General features: G+C 40.4%; 1 protein-coding gene and 1 non-coding gene across 11 annotated transcripts in view; one reads left to right on the top strand and one right to left on the bottom strand.

Moving 5' to 3' along the window:
• NCKAP5 (NCK associated protein 5) overlaps positions 1–19,379 on the top strand; it is a 966,791-nt gene that overhangs the window by 298,749 nt on the left and 648,663 nt on the right. The gene's annotated exons all lie outside the window — the stretch shown is intronic.
• On the bottom strand, positions 5,740–5,845 carry LOC140612185 (U6 spliceosomal RNA). Its single transcript, XR_012013491.1, has one exon. It is a non-coding gene; the product is annotated as a U6 spliceosomal RNA (small nuclear RNA).

The following is a 19,379-nucleotide window of genomic DNA, read 5'->3' as shown; positions in this document are numbered from 1 at the left end:
TAAAGATCCATTTATTTATTTTAGAGAAGGGGTGAGAGCGTGCACATGCCAGTGGGGGTGGGGGGAAGAGGCAGAGGAAGAGTATCTTCAAGCTGACTCCCCATTGAATGGGAGCCGGACTCGGTGCTCTGATCCCACCACCCCAGCATCATGACCTGAGCCCAAACCAAGAGTCAGACGCTCAGCCAACTGAGCCACCCAGGTGCCCCATTCACACACTCTTAGAACATTGCATTCTAGAAATTATTTTTTGAAGGGGGATCAGCCTAGAAAGCCTGATTTGTGGTTCCTATATGTACCTTTTTCCTTTGACTTTGAAAAAAAAATTCTGAAATGTTCTTAAAAAAATAAACACATTTTCCTGCCCTTACTATGAGCCTCTCTGACTTGTCATAACTCCCCAAAGATCGCCAACAGTGCCTCCACGTCCCATCTGGAGTCCATTTATTATCCTAATTTACTGTTGAGACTTGGATTTACACAGAGGAGCTTGCTGATCTCCCTTGGGATCTCTTCACTTATCTTGGGCTTCAAGTTTTCCTCTTCTTTTCAACTCGGAGATCATTTGCTTTGATAGCAAAGGGGGAAGCAATACGAGAATTGAATGATCCTACTTTCTCCCTGGCTTCTATATTAGCATCAAGCAGTAAGTCCATTCCATCCTTTTTCTCATCTGACTCTAAACAGAGTTGCAACCTAATACCCTGTGGATTTCACCAGGTTTTGTAAGCCATGGCTTGCCCTGGACTTTTTGACACTGTTTTTATTGTGGTCTTTCCTTCCGCACATCCTGATGCTTATTAGTCTCCTTTAATTACAGAACCAAATAAAATTCATGAGTTGAATGGCAGATGGTGCTATTTTGCTGAAACATTTGCTAGACCTGTACCTTGCTTCTGTGGTCTTTTCTATTAGGACGGGGTTCTTTTGCATTTGGCTGCCTTGTACAGTCTTGTGATGGAAGACGTCTGACTTGTCTTTCCAATTTCCACCCTTCAAGCTACATACTGTTTGCTAGTTTCACATGTAAATACATTGTTTTTGCCTTTATTTACGGGAGGGTTATCCCATTAGGTCTACCTCTGTTCTTTTTATATTAGCTTTTAATAAGGTCATTGTTGACAAAAGTACAAAGAAGATTCTGGACCACATGGCAATATTTGATAAGATGTTAATTATTAATACTTTCAGAATACCCTTAATGTTCATTTTTATGCCACTAAAATGAGATAAAATGTTTAAAAGTATTTATTAAAATTTTGTGGGTCCCTAAAAAGAGGACTTTGGATATTGAGGAAATCCTGAATCTCTGTTTGCTGCTCTGCTTAAGGCCTCTTGGCTGAGACAACCAAATCCTCTTGACTTTTTCTAAACTTTAAGCTGTTTGCTCCCCAAATGATCCTCTTTCCTCTTCTACACATTCTTGAACTGGACATGACTGCTTGCATTCTCAGATTCTTTCATGTTCTTTGCTGAGTTTTAAAGCCACCAGAGGTCTCACTGCCAGTGTCTCTGCTTTTCTCATTGCTCTACCTGAATTAAGAGCGGCCTATCTGTGTAGGTTGTGCAGTGGGTGAGGCTCTCCCTCTCACCTCAGATACATACTCCCAGAAAAGGCCCACAGCCCTGGTTAGCCAAGTGACAGGACCCCGTTTTCCTCTGAAGTCTGAAGGGCCACAACAGGCCCCTGTCTGCTGCTTGGGGTTGACTGTTGCTTTGTCATGCCTGCCATTTGCAAGATGGTTCTGAATCCTCCCTCTAAACTGGTAATTTTTATCTTCCATGAAGACCCTCAAAGCATTTATTAGCTCCAGTTTCTGAGGCTGAATTCTTTCCCAGCTTAAATTTGATTTGCCATGATCTTCCACACAGCAGCCTTTTGAGATTGGATTTATTTTCTGTTCACATTCTTACAAAAGCTCTCTCCTGTTTTCCTCCATGCCCAATTGTCTACTGTTTCTGGAAACACTTCTCTCTTCTGATTAATTGGGACACAGAGAACAATCCCCCACGGTCTGACCTGTCACCTGCTCTAGTACTTTAAAAATACTAAGTGGCGCATCCCGCATGGACAGTTCTCAGACTCTGGGAAGAAGAGTCTTCACTGCATTACCATCAGGGCAATGAAAAGAGCCCCTTGCTGTCCAGGCTCACCTGGTGCTTGACTGATCTGAAGTCCTTTCTCAGGGCACCTAAATTCCTCTTTGCCACAGCTGCTTACATGGCTTCCTTTTTACCCTTCATTTATCATACTCTGGGAATAGGCAGGTTCATGCTTTTTTTTTTTTTTAAGATTTGTATGTTTATTTTTTTATTAGAGAGAGAGAGAGAGAGAGAATATCTCAAGCAGACTCCCGCCTGAGCACCAAGCCTGACAGGGGGCTGGATCTCACAACACTGAGACCATGATTTGAACTGAAGCCAAAAGTCAGGTGCTTAACTGACCGAGCCACCCAGGTGCCCCTCGTGATGTTTATCTTTTCCTCTACCTTCCTCTCATTCTTTTCTGTTCTTTCTCCTCTTTGCCTCATTTATAGGTTACTCACCGGCCCTGATTTATACAAAAGATTATCAGTTCTACCTTTAAATGGACCACACAAGCATTGGATCTGATCTCACCTGTCCCAGAGCATCTCATTTGGTCCCTCCAGCCATTCACCCTCCCTCTTGCCTCCTTGTTATTTCTAGAAGCTCCTATTTGGGTTTCTGTCTGGGTGCCCATGGTGTCAAATTACCCTGAGTGAAGATCATGTGTCCTGTCCTTTCCAGAACTGGTTGTTTGGGAAATTAGTAACTTGGTTATGTTTTTAGACAAAGTGTTGCCTAGGAATTGTTTCTATAATTAGTCTTCCTTTGATTCGAAATTTGACTTCTCTAACTTCTCTATTTATCCTTGAGATGCTACTCTCCTGATGGCAAACTGCTGGATTCATCAAAATTCTCTTCCACCTATAGCTAACTTAGGAAGGTTCCTCTCCAAAGATCATGATCCTGAAATCAGCTTTGCCAATCTAGAAGCCAGAAGAGAGATTTATGTGAGTTGTCTAATGATAACCGATGTGATATTTCAGGACTTCTTTTGTCTGGGGCTGGTGGTGGGAGATGGGATGAGAAAGATAAAATCATAACCTTTTGGGGTGGTGTGAAATTTGCTTTCTATTGTTCAGATTCCAGTCATTAGTCTGAATTGCTTTTGATTAATGTCAAATAGTTTTACCCTTAGCTCCCACCTCCAAAATGTCTTCACATAAAAGGACAAATAAATGATTTTTAATAAGTTTACTCTATTTGTCCTTAATTTAACACAGTTTCATAGTTTTCCAAAATTATATTTTCTAAGTGATGGTAAAGCCAAAATATGTATCATACAATTAGTGATAGAATTCCAAGAGATGTAATTGTAAAAGAGCTTCTGTGGGATCTCTTCCAAAATGATGCAGGCAAGAATCAGCTGGTATTCAGAAAAGTACCATAATGGAAGTTGTTCCTAAATCATGAGAAATTGGCCTGGCTGTACTAAAGTGCTTCATCTTAGTGAATTCAATAACTTTTCTGGTTGTGTTATTTATAAAATGACTTTTGCTTCTATATATTCAAATATATGCAGTTGGTTATAATCCCAAAGAAAATATGAGGGGAAATGGATACCTGAGTCATTAGTATGGAGAATTATCTCAAACACAATAGATTTTCTTCATGACAAATCACACAAAATCTCCATAGCAACTCCCCATAATTATGCGTGAGATTTCAGCATAGTAACAAAACTAAACTCAGAAGAAATTGTAAAGACTAGTGATATACAGTGGATGGATGTGTGGGTAGGTGGCACACGGGAAGATTGAAGGGGGCAGTTCTAAGATGTGAAATATGCACGAAGGACAAAAAAGATTGCCTGCTTTGTGCTTTGGAGAATACTGTTTCAGTCACTGCCTTGTCTGGAAATTGGAGGCTGGGGACCACAATACTTATTGATAATAGGAGGTGCCAGCTAGAAACACCATTGTCAAAGGAATGTTAGCATTTCTATTATATTTTTTTCTGGGTTTATCACAACTGTAAGATCTCTCTAGGCAATATGTTGTCATACTAGATTGACATGGAGAGATGACTTTATAATTATTTTTTGAATTTATAAAACTTGCTTACTCTCTTAAATTAAAAAGAAAAATCTGTAGAAGACTCCAGGCATGCAAATAATATCAAGTTTAGTTACTACACAATGTAACTGATATGGTTCAATGCAAACATTCTTTGCAATTTAAATAATGATTTTTTTTTTTAAGTATTAGCATGTAAAAAAAAGTGTTAGCATGTATAGCTAACTTATGCTTGGGTATATTTCCCATCTGAGTCCTCAATATAATGTTATTTACTAATAGATCAGTGTCAGTAATTTAGTTTTTGTTAGCACCCATTTATAAAATGCTGCTGCCCTACATGAAATGTATTAGTAGCTTAATTAATCAATTCATATAAGAAAAAAGGATGATGATTTCTGGAAACTCCCAGGCTACAACAGCACATTGAAAGACGAGGCAGTGTGGATGTGCAGAAGAGCAAGATGATGTCACATACTCAATTTGGTGCAGTACACATTAATTCCACTGGTACTATGCCTCTGACTTCACAACAGGTGCTAGAAGCCAAAAGTTGACTTTGGTTGGCAAAATGGAAATACTTAGAATGTAGAGCTGGAAACAAACATGTGGTTGGTTAATTTCAGTGTAACTTAACAGATACCGTGATAGGCTCAGGCTTATATTAGACTATAACAGAAGGGCATGTAACCAAGAATCCTTTACAGAAGACTTGATGCATCTTAAAGGGAGAAAGTGTCAACAAGGTGAAGAAAGGGGAGGAAAGCACAGCTCACGACAGAAATGGTATGAGCAAAGGTCCAGAGGTGTGAACTAATGCAGTATGTTCAGTGAGGTAACAACTACCACTTTGGTGTTATCAGAGCTTCAGGCCAGGAGGGGCAGGGAAATGGGCTTGGATCCATAGGAGGGACACTATTAAAGTCAGGCCTTTTATGATAAGCAAATGACCAAAAACAGTTGCTCTTAAAAAGATAGGAGCTACTGAAGTACTGATGTGTTTTGAGCAAGCTAGGGACAGGACCCAATTTGCATTTTAGATAGAAGCCCAGCTCCATGCTAGAGAGTGGAATGAGGCAGGGAACAGACTCCAAACAGGAAGATTGATAAAGAGGTCATTTCTGAAGCACAAACTTTTCCAGTGATCTAACCCCATTGTCTCAAATATCAAGGAGCAAGGAAAAGCTCCGTGCTGCCCCAGTTGTGCCCTCTCTAACCATGAAGATCTTTACTTACATTAATTATTTTGAGGATGATTTTAGCCATGTCCTATTAACATTAAAATGTTTCTTAAATCAATTTAATATTGTACTATAGAAACTATTTTCATTTTTAGGATAGATTTAGTCCATTTCTCTGCTTCGGAGCAGAATATCTAAATGATTATGAACACTTAAGAATATATTTTATTTTAAAGACTATAAGAAAAAAAGTATTTTCACATAAACCTACGTGTGTGTGTGTGTGTGTGTGTGTGTGTGTGTGTGTGTGTATGCATGGTTCAACTATTAGGAATAAGTTTTGGGTGACTACAATTTGGGAAGAATGGACAAGACCTAGTTCAGTATCTAGAGGTGGGAAATCGTGTACTCATTTTTAAATCTCTCTGTCAAACATTCTTTTTTTTTTTTTTTTTTTTCTTAATATGGAACCTTCACAAATTTATATGCCATCCTTGTGCAGGGGCCATGCTAATCTTCTCTGTATCATTCTAATTTTAGTATATGTGCAGCCGAAGTGAGCACTCTGTCAAACATTTTTTAGGGCTTACTAGGTGACAGGAACTATTCTGAGCAAGAATAAAGCAGTAATGTGCAAAGTAGAAGGAACCTTGCCCTTGTGGAAATTGCAATCTAGCAAATATATCCCATCATGCCATTTATGCAAGTCTTGCTTTTCAGGTTGATCAAGACACTCAGTTCCTTGGCATTTTCCAGCTGTCTACCAATTGTCCTTGAATCATGTGAGAAGAAATGTGGACAAAGAACATAGATTTCTGGATTCTCTAGAAATTTGCATAAAGGCCTCCTTACCTTCTTTAATTTAATGCGAATACTAACTTTTTTTAAAATAAGATTTTATTTATTTGAGAGAGAGAGGCAGAGAGCATGAGCAGTGGAAGGAGCAAAGGGAGAGGGAGAAGCCCGATGAGGGGCTCAATCCAGGGACCCTGAAATCATTACCTGAGCTGAAAGCAGATGCTTAACCGACTGAGCCACCCAGGCTCCCAATGTAAATACTGACCTTCTGATTTCTCCTGTTATCCCTAGGCCCTAATTTAAGAAGTATAATAGACTATAAATTCAATCATAAAATTTTAGGTATTTCTCAAGAAGTATAAATATTTAGTTTTGACTCCTGGATAAAAGACTTTCTAGTTTGTGGGAAATAGGGCTTTCCCCACATTTCAACATAAGTAATTAAATTCCCAAATGTTCAATGTCTTGATCTGGTGATACACCCCTGAAATGTCCTCACCTACATTTTTTTCTTTGGCTAAATGATCCTTTGACTCTGGGAGTTCAATACATTGGCCAGAAAAATCAGAGTTCCATCCTTGGCATTCATACCACTGGGCTTCCCATATTCCTTTGACAGTTCCAGGCAAGGACAGCAAAGCTTCAGGGAAAGTGTTAAAAATGGTGATGAAATGCTTTATTTTGTTCCTTCCTTACTTACTCAGTATTTATCTTATATTGTTAACTCTGCACATATAGGGACAAAATACACATCACCTAGTTTTTTAAAAAATAGTTGTTTCATAGCACGATGAGAGGTGCCTAATAAAAATACAAGACACAAGTCTGAGATGGGATTTGAGATACAAAAACATTGCTCATGGCTTTTACCATGATATTTTTGCTCAAAGATCCAATTCAAAGAATATAGATTTTTTTTTTAAAGAGGAAATGCAAATATGTGGCCATGAGATGACTATACTCTGTGTAACATTTCTGGGAGTTCTCTGCTTTGCTAAGATGGATTTAAGAAACTTTCTTAGAAACTCTGGACTCTGAGGTATCCTGAGGTTTTTTTAGGTGTATGGGTATGTGAGAAACGGATTGAAGAGAAGTCAAGGTCAGGAGGAAAAAAGAAAACAAGTTTTGGTAATGAGTAATCACAGGACTGTACAATCTTTTGACTCAAGATACAACGCAGAATGCAAACCCCAATCTGCGATCGCTGTGAGAAAAGCAAATATTTCCAGCTGTATCTAAACATGTTGAAAGCAAAAATTCAAGGAAAGAATTGCCTCTTATATGTGATATTAGCATCTCACATCTTGAGAAGTTCTATCTGTTAATATGAATCATAATAAGATGATTTGTGAGTAGATATATGCAGAACTTTTTATTCACATCTCAGTACATTTTATTTGCATATAAAGTGGCACATTTGTACTCAACAATAACTAGCCCTGGAGGAGTGATATTTAATAGGAGAATATAATTATCCCAGTCAGGCCATAAACATTTTCTTTAGGGCAATGACTACAGTTTAAGATAGCCTCATAATGACTCATGTAAAGTAAAGTGCCACACTATTACCAAATTGAGCTAGAGAAAAAATTTAAGCTACAAAAATATTATGATTTCATTTGAATAAAATATCTATTTTCACTTATCCACAGTTTTAGGAGTGATAAACCTTAAAGGTCAATGAGCTATTAAATGTTTAATTTTGATTCTGTGTGAAGGCCTCAAGCAATTATTTTAAGTACAAATATTAAGAACCGTAAATATTTTATTGTACACCATGTTAGCCACCCAGAATGATTTTATTTTTCATCTAAGATGATGACATCATTATAGAAGCTAGATAGAATATATGTAGTTAATACTCTGGTCACTTAAAGTGGCCTCTTCAGGTTGTCTTATCATATGCCTTATATACATGGGCACTCTTTTGACCAAGCATTGTTTTCTAAGATTTTAGGATGTGTTACCTGGAGAGCTATAATATCTCAATATTGTTATATGCAGTTATATGCAGTTTTGCACTCACACCAGAAAAACTAGAAGCTAACTTATTTTGTCTGCCCTTCTAATGTTGGTAGAGGTATTCTGTTAGAAATCAGAAGGCCGGCACCATCATATTGCTTTTAGCATTAATAAGTGAGGTGATGATTCAGTTATCTTCTATAGAACTTTGTTGTCAAAAAAAAAAAAAAGAACTTTCTTGTCTATTAGTTGATGTTTCAGACCAACTGCTGAGAATTCCCAGGCCAGAACTTCTGGAGATTTTGTTCTTTACCCCAGCCTGATGTGTAATGATGATATCAAGGGAGCCCAAATACTTGAGTAAGGAAGGGAGTTTGAACAAGTAATGAAAAGGCCCGAGGTTAAGTATTACATACTGAGCATAAGGAAGAATTGATTATTCAATGAGGTGTGAGAACAGTCATCGCAAATGCCCGGATGTGTCTGGCAACTTTCAGAGAGACTGTGCTCAAGTCCAGGGAAGAGAGATTTGGGATACCTGGACTAGAATGTCTGTGGGTTGCCTTTGAGCCTTAAAGACTGTGGGAATATCTTCTCTCTTAGAATATTAGGTAATATTCCAGTTTGTTCTTTTTGCAACTGCTTCCTGCCTTTTGCTGACGGGAGTACATAATTCACACTTCACATTTGTAGGCTGATTTTTCAAGATCTCAGTACTACAGCCCTTGGATATTTTTCATAGCAAAGTTCAATTCCCTTGAGTTTGTGAATAGCTGCATTCTAATTGAGAATTCAGTGTCCTTTGCTTGGTCCAAGTTTGTTTGAATACAGCCCAAGGTTTCTTTTAGAGCCGGTCCACCCAGAGCCTTGGCTCAGTCTGGAGCTTCTAGCAAGACAAGCCTGTTTGTTTGGCAAAAAGCTGTGGAGTCACAAGACAGGCAGTCGACTTTAAATATTTCTTTTTTTGGCTTGTATTTTGCCAACATCTGGACAATGGATCTTGAGACAGTTTCTCAGCACATGTTCTTCTGGAAATCCCATACATATTGACGAAGGGAAATTAATTTGGCTAGTAAAAAACTGCCTCATTTTGGCCCCCAAGCCAGTGGGATTTCTAGCCAGAGTCTTCTGTGTCCGGTATCTCCCCGAGTTTGGGCAATCCACCTAAATCCCTGGTGGGCCCGTCACATCGGATCATGGTCTGAATGTGAACACTTGCTTCCCTTTTTATGGGTGGAGAACACCCACCCTCATCCTACACTCAGCCACTCGGCAGCCCCAAAGTGATAAGGCAGGCACTGCTACTACCAAGGTACTATGAGCGTCCCTGCTAAGGCTGGCCTGTCCCTGAGCCATGCATCAGCATGTGCTTAGGTGCACCCTAACCTTCCTCCTCTTCCTAGAGCCGTGCCCAACACACTTGAAGCGGATTTGCGGTTTTAGTCTGTGCCTTGTAATTTATGCCAAATTGTGTCTGAGACAGCTCTTGCCTGGGAACAGTGGTGCCTCATTCATTCATTTATTCACCTGTATACTCATTCAAGATATATTCACTGAGCACCTAATACAGGTCAGGCACAGTGTTAGATGCTAGGGAGAGAGCAGGGACAGAGGAGACAAAACTCCCTACCATCATGGACCTGCCATTGTAGTGGGAAAGACAGATTATAAAGAAAATAAATAAGCAAAAAGTATAGAAAGTGATGAGTGCTGTGAAGAAACAAAAGCGGGGAGTGGATAGAGTGTTGAGCTTGTGGGCTTTAAGTAGGGTGTTTGGGGAAGACTCTCTTTGAGAAAAGATCTGAAAGAGGGAGGAATGAGCCAGAGGGAATACAAGAGAGGGCAGAGGTTTCATGAAGCATGTCGTACTTTATTCCATGGGGTCCCTGGAAGCCTTGAAGAGTTTGAGGCAGGAAAATAACCTGCCATGACTTGGAATTTAATGGTGTCCCTCTGACTGCTCTGCTGGGCAAGGGCAGAGGCAGGGAGACCTGTTTGGAGGCTGATGGAGTCATCTGGTGAGGTCGGGATGGTGGGCGGTGGCAGGTGCAGTGGGGAGCAGCAGGGTTCTGCGTGTATTTCAAAGAGGAAGCGACCAGCATTCTTGATGGATTTGGTGTGTGGTGGAGGTAAGGGAAGAGTCAAAGAAGATGGCAGGTTTGGCCTGGGCTTGGATAACCAAGGATAGCACTGCATGTCTGAGCCGGAGGAGACCAAAGGGGAACAGGTGATGGGGAGGCAGTGCCAGGTGAGGATCATTAAGTCCTCCCTGCATGTCTTCTATGAAACAAGGAAATCATCTTGACACAGGGGAAATGATACACTTAAAACAACTTTATAATAGAGTTCACGTTCACTTAATAATGCCTGACTATTAAGCATTGTGCATTTTTTCATTCAACCTTCACAAAAGTGTGATGACTATTATTATTTATAATAATTATTATTATATACCTAATAATTGTTATAATTATATAATTATCACATTATGATAATTATAATTGTCATTGTAGAGTAGATGACTTTCGTATCATTATTAGAACTACTGCTATTTACATATGGAAAAAATTAAGGCTCAACAAAGTTAAATTGCTAGCATAAAGTTCCTCAGCATATGAACACCAAGTTTTAAACCTGGGTCTATCTCATTCCAAAGCTGAGTTTTTATTTCCATTTTATTTTTATTTATTTATTCATGAGAGAGACACAGAGAGAGGCAGAGACACAGGCAGAGGGAGAAGCAGGCTCCATGCTGGGGGCCCGACGTGGGACTCGATCCCAGGTCTCCAGGACCAGGCCCTGGGCTAAAGGCGGCGCTAAACCGCTGAGCCACCCAGGCTGCCCTAAAGCTGAGTTTTTAAATGACTAAATGAGCCATATGGGCAGCAACCTGCAAAGGTAATGCAAGAGATTTTTGCTTTTGCTTTTTTCCTAAAGCCATTAACCACTTTGCTTGTGTTGCTCAGGAAGCTGTGAGGTGAGCTTTGATACATTGAGTCCTCAGCTGCAAGGTAATCACCTCCCATGCAGGAAGCTCCTGCTGGTTCTGGGGATATGATATTGTGCAGATACGCTCCCTGCCTTCTTACAGCTTACTCTATTTGTGAAAACAAATGTCAAATTATGACTGTGATAAATAATTCAGAGGAGAGGTCCAGGGCATGGTGAGGGCATTTAATAGAGAAATGTGACCTAGTCTGGAGATGGAGTGGTGAGTTAGCTGAGCTGGTAGAAGTAGGAGCCATCCAGGCAAATGGAGATGGGAACAGGCAAGGGTCCTGTGGCAGGAGGAAACATTTCACATCCTGCCTCCTATCCTAGGAATTTAAAAAAGGTCTGTGTCACAGAGGCTCAGGAGCCAGAAGTGGAGTGGCACAAGACAAAAGCTGGAGGTCTCCACAGGCTGACCAGACACAGAACTGAGTGACTTGACCACATAATTTACCATCCAAACTGTCATACTTTTCAGCATACTAAAATGCTAAATGGAGGGGATCCCTGGGTGGCTCAGTGGTTTAGAGCCTGCCTTTGGCCCTGGGCGTGATCCTGGAGTCCTGAGATCAAGTCCCACGTCGGGCTGCCTGCATGGGGCCTGCTTCTCCCTCTGCCTGTGTCTCTGCCTCTTTCTCTATCTCTCTGTGTATCTCTCATGAATAAATAAATAAAATCTTAAAAATAAATAAGTAAATAATTTTAAAAAAACAATAAAATGTGAAATGGAACAGTTAGTTGGCACTACATGTGAGAACTGGGTCTGTCCTGGCTAAACTGGAATGATAATCACACAATTTACGGGCCAGTTTAAGAATTTTAATCCTTGTAAGAGTTGATGGGAAGCCAGTGATAGGTTTAGGAAAGAGTGGAGAGTTGGCGTGACCAGGCTGGCATTTTTAAAGGATCACCCCGAATTTAGAGAATGGTACTGACCAACATTCATTTTCTAGATGTTGTGTTTATGGTCACATAAAATGTTATCATTGGGAAAGCTAAATGAAGGGCACAAGGAACTCTGTGTTCTAATTTTGCACTTCTTGTAAGGTTTCATTTTTTTCAGAATGAAAAAAGTTAAATTTATTCTGGTTGCTGAGAAGATAAGAGCTAGTCCAGTTGGAAACGTGAGATTAAGAGGGGAGGCTAGTTCTGGAAACCGTGCAAGAGTGGAAGGCAAAATAGTATGGTGGCACTGGAAAGAAGTGAACGGATTCAAGAGACACTTAAATTGCAAAGGCAGCAGTTGACTCTGAACATCTGATCTCTTTCTGTTCTCGGAGATTTCTACCAGGAGAAGAACTAGAAGAAGAACACACAGGGGGGAATTAGGGCTTCCCTTCCAACATGCTTTTCCTCTTGGTCTTCCAAGGGTAGTCAGAATGGTGCCAGGAAAAGCAAAATCATTCATCACGCTATGGTCTCTTCACTGCTTTCTGAGGAAATAAGATGACTTCTCCTTAAACCAAAGGCCACAGAATGGTGATAACAGGGTTTGAATTTACCACCTACAAGTAATTAAAATATGCCTTTTCCTGTGGTTTTGTTTTTTGTTTTTTGGTGGTTTTTTTTTTTTTTTTTTTGGATAGAGGGAAAGCAGTCGAAAGGAGAGAGTTGAGAGGACATTTTTAGATTAAGCAATAAGAGGTAGAAAAGGATATGTGCTCAAAATAAAATGCTTTTGGAAAAAAAATGTGCTTGAGAGTTATTTTGGGGAGAGCATATTTTATATTACTCAGAACAAGCGAAAGCCACCAGACCTGAAAAACATCTCACAAGAAATATTTTGGTATTTACTTATTTTTTATTTGCTTATGAATCTGCAGAGATTTTCTAAAATTTAGCTCCTCTTTGTTATGCATCTTTTTATTTCTTGTAAATCGTTTTTGGTTGGGCAGGAGGTTACAGTCTTGATAAGATGAATCGCCTTTGTTGGACATTGAACTTCACTCATTAGCCGTCATCAGGAGATTGTTGTCGATTTTTTTTTTTTTTTTTTTTTTTAACAATACTAAGGTGGCAGGAGTCAGAGAAAGAAGTATCTTTGCTTTTAGCAATCTTGGGGCCTGTATTTCTCATGATTGAGAGAATACAAATTGCAGTACAGCATGCAGTGTCCTCCGTGCAGCAGTGGGCATTTGGGAAGGTGGAGAAGTGACTTGCTACTGGCGCAGTAGGGCTGTAATGTTGTTCTTCAAGGCTTCCGAGAACTACTCTCACACTCTAACCTGAAATATAGCCTTTGTGTTTTGTCACACTAGGTAGATCAATAAAATAAATGGATGGGGATTTAGATACTGGAATGATTTCTAAACAGTATTTTTCAAACAAAACTTTATGTACGAATGGGCTTCTGCTTACCAAGTTGTTATGTTCCAAAAGGCACTTGTTTGAAACTTTGAATGGACTCTCTCTTTTTTTTTTTTAGCTTTATGGAGGCATAATTGGCAAATACAAATCCTGTGTGTGTACGCACTAGAGGTCTACCTTCTCAGCAAATTTCAAGGAAATCCTGCCATTTGCAACAATGTGGATGGACTGGAGGACGTTTTGCTAAGTGAAATAAGCCAGACACAGGGGCGCCTGGGTGGCTCAGTCTGTTAAGTGTCTGACTCGTGATTTCAGCTCAGGTCATGATCTCAGGTTGTGAGATGGAGCCCTGTGTCTGGCTCTGTGCTGGGCATGGAGCATGCTTGAGATTCTCTCTCTCTCTCTCCATCTCCCTCTGCACCTCCACCTCTCTCTCTCCTTCCCTTAAAAAAGAAAAAAGCCAAACACAGACAAACATTCCATGATTCCACTTTTATGTAGAACCTGAAGAAGGCAAGCCTCATACTCCAAAGTTCCCAGGGATTTTCCAGGGTTTCCAAAACCCTGCCTGCCTTCAGTTACTTCACTTTCTTTATCCCCAGTGATCTTTTTGGTTTACTTCATCTCAACTCCCATGCCACATCCTGGACCACCTTCAGAATCACCAGGTGACCCTGACTGTGCACATCGCACATCACCACTCTCAGACCACATCCTTTTTTCTCCACCCAGATGTCTTTGGTTCTATCACTGCCTTTCCTATCTCTTGTTCAGCTTCTTTAAAAATAAAGTCACACCATCTACCGCCATGCCACAATTGAATTAGAGTTACTTGGTGTGGGACCTAGGTATTAAGAGTTTTCAAAGCTCCGCGGTGAGGATAATGTGTAGCCAGGGTTGAGAACCAGTGCTCCACCTCCAGAACATCAAAATATCCAGTTCTCTAGTTGATAGGTAAGAAGTCTCTTTTAAGTTTGTTAATAAGCCTGAATACGGATTTTTATAAAAGATTTTATCTATTCATGAGAGACACACAGAGAGAGGCAGATATAGGCAGAGGGAGGAGCAGGCTCCCCGGAGGGAGCCTGATGTGGTGGGACTTGATACCAGGACCCCAGGATCACGACTGAGCTGAAGGCAGATGCTCAACCACCGCACCACCCAGGTGCCCCTAAATATGAATTTTAACAGGGTCATTCTGGACATGGAATATTCCTTAATTTCTGTAACTTCAGGAACATGAATTGTTAACAGGGGAGAGATTTTTGGTCTGTGCTTCTCACATCTCCCCTTAACAGATTCCTCCTCCCTGGAGGCTCCTTAAAGGCCAAGTGCCTGTCATTCTAAGAAAGTGGTTCTCAAGTGATGCTTCAGTGGCACAATCACTAAGATCATCTAGAGTAGGTGACCTCCAAATTTGTATCTCCATTCCTGACCTCTCCCCTGACTTTTGTATAACCTGCTGCCTACTTGACGTCTCCACTCGTATGTCAATAACTCTCACCTAAAATGACCAAAACTGAATTTGTGGTTTTTCCCCCATACACCTGCTCTTGTCTCAGTGTTCTTCATTTCAGCTAATGACCCCACAGGGTAGCTAAGCCTGTTATTCACCTAGCAGCTAAGTTTCAGTAATTCTCGAGGTCACTTTTGACATACCACCTCCTCTCTTATCCAATCTGTCAGTGACTTCCAGTAGATTTACCTATCAATTATATTCCAAACCTGAGTGTTTCGTCCAACTTTGACCTCTACCACTCCACTCTGAGCCCTTCATTCTTACCTAGGTACCTTCCTCTATGGTCATCACGTCTTCACCTTTGCAGGGGGCACTTTTACTGCAGTGTGCTCTTTCTGTGTTCGTTTCTCAGCAGCCAGACTGATTCTTTAAAAAAGGCAAATCAGGTCATATCACTGCCTGCTCAGAACTCTTCATTGAATTCCTACTTCTCACATAAAGAGTTCAAATTCCTCCCAATTCTGACACAGCCATAGATGATCTAGCCCCTGTCTACCTCTCCTCACACGGTGGCCTTTCTGTACCTCAGACATACAAGATATATTTCCTGCCTCAGGGCCTCTGTGCTTACTATTTTTGCCCTACTCCTCCAATTCTTTACTTCATAATTTCATGGCTTCTTTCCTCTTCATTTAGGTCACTGCTCAAATGTCATTAGCCCAAGAGTTATTCCAACCACTTCCCTAAAAGATTCACCCTTTCCTGAAATAGCTGGCCACTAACACAATTTGTTTCTTCATGTCATATCCAGGTGTGAGCTGGAGGGGGCTTTATACTGCTGCTTTATAGTCCTGATTGTGCACATCACATTGTCACATTGATTGTGACATCTCATTGGTAGTTTGAGATTGTCCCAAGTAGGAGTATTTATACTACGACAAATGCCACAAATCAAGCGCTCCCTCACCAAAGCTTGTTGGACATATGCCACTGCTTCTGACTACATGAATTTAGATTATAAACTTACGTGTTTTGGTCTGTCTCCCCCAAAAGAATTTAAGCTCTATGAGCACACAGACTTAGTATAAGTTTTGCATCTGATCACATTTCAACTGTTTATGATAGAACCTGAACATAGTTAGCATTAAGTCAATGTTTACTGAGTAGGTGGATGGACAGATGTGCAGTTGAGTGAATGGACGAATGAATGTCAGATTTTGGTGGTCTCACTACAATTTTCAGAATTTTTCAGAGGGTCAAGTTTCTTTCTTCTCCCTTGTATTTTCCTTACATAATTGGCATATTAGAGCAATATTTCTCTGCTCTAAACATAAGTACACAGATCCTTTTTTTTTTCTTTCATTTTAACATATGACTTTTTTGCAGGCATATCGTATTTGTCATTTTCTGCTAATAACATTTTTCTTCCCTTCATGCCTGTCTAAGTTACATACATCATTTTTTTTCAGTATTTTTCAGGGAAGCCAAAACCCAAGAAAATATACATAACGGCTAGTATGTTGCTACTACATGACACTGCATGCTATGTCTGGTGACATAACATGATGAGTTTAATATGTCATTCCTCATGAGTAATGCCTGGCTCAGAGCACCGCAGAAGTTGTAAGGAGTACAGTCATTAGCACAACATGCCCGTCACTCATGACACCTGAATTTGCGATGCATGGCCACAGAGGATTTGTGTCTCTGAGTTCTACTGAATAAACCTTCACCTTTAGTACTCCTCAGAAGATGGCATCAAGGAGTTTACATCTGGTGAGCCTGCAGCCTTCTTTACAGGGTTATTTCCTCCCATTTAGTTGTGGAGATCATCTTCTCACCTGCTTTTCACTGTTCCGTGGTGAAGACACGGTGCATGTCCTGTGGGAACCACTGTGGTGAACTTCCCTAGCCTGTCAAGTGTGGGCACTAATTAATCACAACCGGATGAAATCTGTCCAAACATCCCCAGTGTTCTCAGTCCTTCAGGCCACCTGAACAAAGAACACAGTGACCTTTGGTGCTTTTGTCTCTGAGCACATTAACAGAAATATTTTCCTAAAAGAGGCACAAATCAAGGATGCAGGAGCTAAATGATCCCACTCTGTGCATGCACAGTGCAGACTAGGAGAGGGATGCAGGGGAGGCATTATTGTGCAACAGTCACAAAGCTGTTGGTGGCTTTCTAAAGGACAAAGTATCTTTGAGAAAAGCATATGTAGCAGCAGGCTGGATGAGGACAGTCATCCAAGCTGTCCTGGGCTCTCTGAGTCTGGCTTGCACAGCTGGTTCTGGGTGGGAGGAGGATGATTAGTATGGAAAGGGGTGGGAGGCAGGCTTGTTTCTTGTCTCCTCCTAATTGACCAGAAGCACTTCCTACTCCCTTTGTGTCCCCAAGAGCAGTGTTTATTGCACAATGGTCCATGCATCCTCTGCATAAGATTATCTGTGATTCTAGCTATATGGTAGGATCCTGGGTCCCACGCCAGACCTTCTGCATCAGAATCTCAGTAGATGTAGGTTTTCTTCTCTTCAATTCCTTTCCCTGATGCCCTTAAGTATGTGTTGGCCTGTGTTTTATTTTTACATTCATTATTTATTGCTTATAATGATTAAATTGAAGCTTATGAAGTTGCTGATATATGGCCATGTTTGAGTGGCAAAACTGGCAACTTAATGTGCTTCTAAATAATGCTAAATTCCAGGCCCTGTCTCAGATGCTGGAAATGCAAAGACAAAAAAAAAAAAATGGTTCTTGACCTCAAGGAGTTTAGAATGTGAATGGGAAGGCACACAGGTAAAGAGATCATCTAGGATGGTTGTGTGTGGTGGGTGCTGTGCTAATAAACAGCTGGTAAGGGAACCCTGGGTGGCGCAGCGGTTTAGCGCCTGCCTTTGGCCTGGGGCACGATCCTGGAGACTCGGGATCGAATCCCACGTCGGGCTCCTGGTGCATGGAGCCTGCTTCTCCCTCTGCCTGTGTCTCTGCCTCTCTCTCTCTGTGTGTGTGTGACTATCATAAATAAATAAAAATTTTAAAAAAATAAATAAACAGCTGGTAAGTTTTTACAGGACATTTGAACACCAGTATTGTGAAATAGAGATACTTTACAAATTATTTTTTTTAAGATTTTATTTATTTACTCATGAGAGACACAGAAGCAGAGACACAGGCAGAGGGAGAAGCAGGCTCCATGCAGGGAGCCAGATGTGGGACTCAATCCCGGGTCTCCAGGATCACACCCCGGGGCTGAAGGTGGTGCTAAACTGCTGAGCCACCCAGGCTGCCCACAAATCATTTAGATAAATTTTCAGATGATAAATCAATAACAGGTTATCAAGGGAAGTTAGCATGGCACTCCTTGAGCTTGACGTTAAGAAAAAAACATAAATCCAGTAAAGTGATGATTTTCAATGGTGGGTCCCCAAGGATGGGGAGAATCTGTTGGATTACATACTTCTGGTCCCACAGGAACATCTGCTGTAGTCCTCTAAGCAAGGGAGACCATCTTCTTGTCACTTAGAAACACTGTCTGAAGGAGTTCACTCTTTGTGAGGAGAGTAAGCCATAGCCTTCAGGTGTATGGGCATAGAGAAAAAATTGAAAGCTGCTGCTTCCTTTCAGAGTGACAGATCAGAGATAGATGCTAGGGTGGTCCAGTTGGTCACTTCTTACGTTGTTATATTTTGACGTTTTTATAGCCATGTATAAACTGTAATAAATATTTATCTTATGGGATAAATTAGTGTGGTTGTAGGAGATGACAAAGATGAATTTGATTCAATGGTCTTTGTAATTCATTCAGAAGTGATGGCAATTCATGGAATTGACAATGGTAAAGAAAAAAAAAGAAAAAAAAAAAGAAAAGGAAAGAAAGACCTGTGAAAAACTGTGACCACACCTAGAATGGCTTGGATGAAGCCAGTGACATAGGATGGTATCTAAATAAATTCATTTGGTAATGTTCTTTGGGAAGTCTGGAAGCAGCGATGCCCCTTGAGGATATGAGCTGGCTGCTGAGAAAGAGAAGAAAATAGGAGTTCAGTCAAGCATGAGAAGTGAAATTCTTAGATTCTAGAATGCCTTCTCTTTTTCAAAATATGCTTGTATAATCCAGCTTAATCCCAGCCTTCTGCAAAGAATTCTTGTCTTCTATACCAGTGGGAACTACCACCTTCTCTGAACTCTTATTACCTTCACTATTTTATGTTATTTATGTCATAAATATACTAAACTTATATTTACTAAGGTTTCTTGTTGTGAATCATTCATTACCTCTTTCTTAGCTTTGTCAACTAGATTGTAAAGATCTTTGGGAATGGGTATTATATCTTGCTTGTCTCTGCTTTTCCCACATTTTGTTAAGGGGTATCTAGAGCCATTTTTGTCAATCAAAACAATTGCATTATGTTGGATCTAACTTAATGCATAATAAAGTCTTAAAAAATATTTGTGGAATATAGAGAGAGGAGGAAGAAAAGAAGACTGAGATTACCAATATTTAAAATACCATGGGTTATTTTTGTAGGTTTTTTTTGTGTGTGTGTGTGTGTAAAACTTAGGTTGGCCAGAGAAAAGGA

Source organism: Canis lupus, chromosome 20 (genome assembly GCF_048164855.1).
Source record: "Canis lupus baileyi chromosome 20, mCanLup2.hap1, whole genome shotgun sequence".
NCBI classification, from domain to species: Eukaryota; Metazoa; Chordata; class Mammalia; order Carnivora; family Canidae; genus Canis; species Canis lupus.
The sequence above is the reverse complement of the archived record's forward strand: the minus strand, read 5'-3'. Positions and strand labels throughout refer to the sequence as shown.